Below are 5562 nucleotides of genomic sequence, written 5' to 3' on the forward strand. Positions count from 1 at the left end.
GCAAGAAGTCACCGGAGTCCACTTGGCTAGCAACATGCAAGTCCTCCTCAGTGAGGATGTGATCTAAATAAGGATGTCCCTTAATGTGTTCTTCTAGGGGTTACGAATGGCAGTCAACACTCTATAGGAAGTTGGAGCTACATATGTTGTCGGGTCACATTTTGATGCCTTGATTGCACGTTGTTGTTCATTGTGGGTCATTATTTGGCATCCCTCTAGCTCCCATTGCATTCGTAGAGCGTACCATTTTTGCAAAAAGGAGGAGTTGTTGTCAGCAAGCTGTTTCAACTTTGCGATTTCCTGGTTTGTGGCCATGATCATGTTCTTGTTATATGATGTAATGAGATGTTGTTTGATTGCTTGTTCCTTGGATATCTCAGTTGAAATTAACTCCTAAGATACTTGGGAAGCCTTAACGAATACAAATTGTGATTCTTCCCAAGAGCAAGGGAGTGTTCATGCTTTCGTTGCTATAGGTTCTTCATAAGAGACCTAAGTCTAGTCGATTGTAGCTTTTAGCCAATGTCATGAAAGTAGCATCCAAGCATCGGAGGCAAGCAACCAAGTTGTCTCCTGTATTTTTAGCTAAGTTTGCATCCAAGGTGAGAATTGATCGCCACTCAATCATAAGAGGGTCTAAGACCGGTAGGTGGTTGAGGTTTGACATCGCTAGAGAGTTCAACAACTAATGTTTGCTGGTTGGTTTGCTCCTGGGATTGTAGCTTGGCCTTATGTTCAATGTGTTTGGTTGTAGTTGCGATTGACATGCTACTAGATGTGCTTGAGATTTGAGGGGTATCATCTACGCAAGATGGGGGCATTTTGTTAGTGGCAAGTTGTGACTTCGGGCCATAGATTGGTTTAGGCACTTCTGAGCTAGGTTTTAGCCATTCTATGGACTTGGCGGCCTAATTCTCTTATTGCCCGAGTTTTTCTAACTCATTGTTTCGTGTGGCCAAAGCTCGAGGGTGGTGCATGAGTAGGATCTTGGGTTGTTTTGGCTTTAGGTAGCCAAATCCAAGGGTTACCCTCATAGTATCCTTGCGCTTGCAATAAGGTCCTAGGGACCCATCATGACTTGACTATGCATCTTGTTTTATAGGTTCGTCTTGGCCTCCTAGATTTTGAGTGTGGGCCATCAGCCTTGGGAAGCTGTGGGTTTTTGTTCCTAGGTGGCAGTCCCTGCTACTTAGGTACGCATTTGAACTAGGGTTCATGGGCTTCACCTTTGGGTTTAGTGGGTTGCTAGCACTGAGGCTTGGCAAGTTGTGAGGAGTCACAACCCCCCTCCTTACTCTTGATGGTGGGTTCCTCTATTGGTGGCTTTACGGACTTGAAAGGAGTCACACCGCCCTTGTTGAAAGCTGTAACTATGTAGATGTTACCCACAATTAGGTGGATGCACTATGACTCGTAGTCAACATTGCATCGAGCTTGCTTCTTAAAGGTTTGTCCTAATAGTGACTTTTTGCCTGCATCTTTAGTGTTGGGAACACATAAAATATTATCAGCATGCTTTCAGACTTGAGAGAAATTGCAACCTTGCACTTTCCCAAAAGTGTGTAGGGTTGGCTCCCATAAGGGGTGAGCTTAGCATTAGTGGGCTACGATTGTGGTTTGCCAATTTGACCATTGCAATTTGGGTCCAATGGTCATGGATTAAGATGTTAAAATCATCTCCCTCATCAATCAATGTGTTGATGGTACATGTGTGCTTAGCGGTGACCATCATGCTTAGGTAAGCTGGTGGTAGTGCTTCCTCATCCTCACTGTCCACCTTAGTGATAGTGGCTACTTGTACGTGGATAGGGGTTGCCATTATTGGAGGCTCATGCAAGGGTTGTGATGAGGGGGGGAAGTACTTCTTTATGCAGCTACCATTGAAGAAACCTATGCCCTCACCTTCGAGGGTTTTGAGCTCTACGTTGCCAGTTCGGCTGATGGTTCGAACCTTAAAAGGTCCTAGCCCCTGGACTTTAGCTTTTGCTTATGTCCTTTTACTGAGTACAGTAGTACTAAGTCACCCTATTCAAAGTTACACTACTTGACATGCTCGTCAAACCAGCGTTTGCGTCTTGCCTTTTCGCATATTAGCGCATGGGTGGCTAGAAGCGATAGGTGTTCGAGTTCAATCAAGCATTCTGTCCATGCCTCCTTCCCGTCCCATCTCTCTTGAAGGGCTATCCTAAGACTTGGTATGAAGAATTCCAGGGGGAAGGATTGCCTCTGTACCATATGTCAGTCTAAAGAGGGTCCTACAGCCGTCTTGTAAGCCATGTGGTAGGCCTACAAGGCCACCATTAGCTTGTTATCCCAATCACTGCAGGAAGTAGAGATGACTTTGGTCAGGACGTTTATCAAGATCTTATTTGTGGATTCAACTTGACCGTTTTCTTGAGGGTAGTAAGGCGAGGATTTCTGATGGATGATTAGAAAGGAGGACAGGAGGTGACCTATCACTTTGTTGATGAAGTGTGTGCCTTGGTTGCTAACTAGTTCAATGGGACAGCCGAATCGTGAGATCACTTGCTCCCATAGGAACTTAGCAATGGTCCTAGTGTCATTCTTTCTTGTAGCCCGTGCTTCTACCCATTTTGTTAGATAATCGGTGGCCACAATGATGTATTTGACTTGTGAATATTGTGCCCGAGACTAATGGGTCTGATGAAGTCAATCCCCCATTTCTCGAAGGGTTGTCATGTGATAATTGGGGTTAGCTCCATGTGATCCTTACAAATCAGAACTTTAGTCCGTTGGCACTCATCACAATGCTTCACAAATCGTGTTGCATATTGGAAGAGGGTAGGCCACCCATTTGGGATTGCAACACTTTGCAGGCTATCGTGTCTCCACTGAAACGTCCTCTTACAATTCTATCGTGTGCCTCTATCAGAATGTCATACATCTCATGCTCACACACACATCTATGCAATAACCTGTCTTACCCTAGCCTCTAAAGTTGGCATGCTATCAACTGATATGATTGGATCTTCAAGATGAGCCGCCTAAGTCAGGATTTTTCTATTGGTCATTCCGATAGTCTGTACTCAAGCACTTGAACTATGTCATCTGCCCAATACGGCATCATGTTAGCTCTAAACATATATTTTTTGTTGGATAAGTGGAATAGATGCACGTCTGGCAGTTCATCCACAATGCCTTGTTGAGCCGCTTCTCCTGTGGGGATACAAGGCAGATGTTAGCCATGTAATGCTGCTTCCCTTTACGCACCACCACAGAGAAGTCAAACTCTAAAAGTAGAAGAATTCATCTACTGATGTGTTCTATAGAGCATGGTTTGTTAACAAGATACAACATGGCTTGATAGTCAACAAAGAAAGTAAAAGGCATAGCCAAAAGATAATGTCAAAATTTCTTTATGACAAACACCATGGCCAAGCCCTCTCTCTCTCTATTGTCGAGTAATTTATTTTGGTCTTAGTGAGTTGTTTGCTAGTAAAGATCATTGGGTAATCCAGGTTGTGTTCACGAGGTTGGCACAACACAGCTCCTATGGTGAATTTCGAAGCATTGACGTGCACATGAAATGTGACTGTCCAATCTAGGGCTCGTAGAATTGGTGCTATGGTTAGATCCTTTTTTAGTTCCTCACACGCGCATTGGCATTCCTTCATCCATTTGAATATGATCAATAGCTTGTATAGAGATCTAGCAATCAATGCATAGCTCAATACGAACCGTCAATAATACCCTATGTGTCCTAAGAAGCAATGAACGCCCTTGAAATCAGTTTGGGGGTGGAAGATTGACAATGACCTTGATCTTTGAGAAATCTATGGCAATGCCATTCCTCGACATCATATGTCCTAGGATAAACCCATGCTTCACCCAAAACTAGCACTTTAAGGGGTTCAATGAGAGACGGTATAGTCGACACCGTTCAATGACCACTCGGAGTCGGTCTAAGTGTTCTCACTAAAGTAGAGTGAACACACAAGTTGTCCATGAAGACCTCTAACTCCTTCCTTAGCATGTCTTTGAATATTGTACACATCAATCGTTGGAAGGTGGTTGGCGCATTGGCCAACCCAAAAGGCATGATTATGTAGGCAAAGATGCCCCATTCAGTGGCGAATGTAGTTTTATGCCTATCATTAGGATGCACTTGCACCTGATTGTATCCAAATAAGCCGTCCAAGAAACTGTAGGCCTCTTTGCGAGCCACTCTCTCGAGCATGTGCTCGATGTACGGTATGGGTAATTATCTCTCTTTGTATCTGCATTTACCTTCTTGTAATTGACACACACTCTAATCTTTCCATTTTTCTTTAGTACGATGACTATGGGGGAAACCCAATCCGTGTGTTCAATTTCGTAGATTAATCTTGCTCTCATTAGCTTTTCGATTTCTTCCTTGATAGCATGGGTGTGCCTTGGATTCATGGGATATGGTTATTGCCTAAGCGATGTTGCATCAGGCGTCACGAGTATGTTGTGAGTCACCACACTCGGGTCTACCCCTCTGAGCTCTTCTAGGGACCAAGCAAAGATGTCTATATATTCCCACAAGAGAGTAATGAGACCTGCTTCCTCTTTCTCAGTCAAGTCATCGGCTATAAATACAAGCCGTGGGGTTCCCCTTCCCTAGCTAAATTGACCTCCTTGACATTGGCGGGTCCCTTGATTGGTTCACTTGCATGCCCCTGTCGTTTGGCTCCCAACAAGATCACCACCCTATCTCCCTTTTTGAGCTGCATGAATCATTTTGGCAAGTCTTGTGGTTTTCGTTATTCTTCTATCTGTGTTTCTTTAGGTAGCTTCTGTCATTCCTCCTGTAACCATCGGTGTCTTCGGTGGACGGATAGGTCCCCCTTGGTGCGTCTAGTTTTGGGGGGTCGAGGTATTTCAAGATCACTATCTGAGCAGACTTTTGATTCATAATCGAACTCTCCGTCTTCTCTAGAAGAGGGGCTCTCTCTTGGTGATAGTAACTCCAAAGGTGAGTTTGTTTGCATCAGTGGTGCATTACTCGATGGGGCTAGGCCTGCCTGCTCGTAGTCGATTGCACCTATGTGCTCCAATCAAGTTTGATCGTAGTCCTTGTGTTGGACTCCTTTCGCGAATCTAAGGGCGCTCTGCTTGCATGGTCTGGGGTCCACTCGTATTTGTTTGATCATACGTCCCCTAGTGTCATATTCTAGGGTATTGATTTCCCTTTCACTCTCATCGTTGAAGGAACAACAGTCCTCATATCCATCATCACAGTTGTCTTTGCCTAGTTTCTCATCATTCTCCAGGTTCTGACATATCTCTTCTTGCTGGTCAAGGATTAAGGCCAAATTGTATCTCAAGTTTAAATCGTGCACTTTGGACCATTATCATTCAAGCTCATCTAAGAGATCTTGGAGTGGCTTAAGATGCGTTGTTGGGTTGCCATCCAACTTGTCTATCAAGTACCCCAGGACCTCTAGGAGCTCTTGTCTATTTTTCGAGACTTGGAATGCAACAGGGTTGGGTCTTCCATGTAGGCTTCCAGTCATCATGCAGACTTGCACTGAGGGTACGTCCTTGAGTTTGTCAGTTGTCTTGATGGCTTGTTCA

Source organism: Lygodium microphyllum, chromosome 11, assembly GCF_053477565.2.
Source record: "Lygodium microphyllum isolate KBCC chromosome 11, Lygodium_microphyllum_v1.1.10, whole genome shotgun sequence".
NCBI classification, from domain to species: Eukaryota; Viridiplantae; Streptophyta; class Polypodiopsida; order Schizaeales; family Lygodiaceae; genus Lygodium; species Lygodium microphyllum.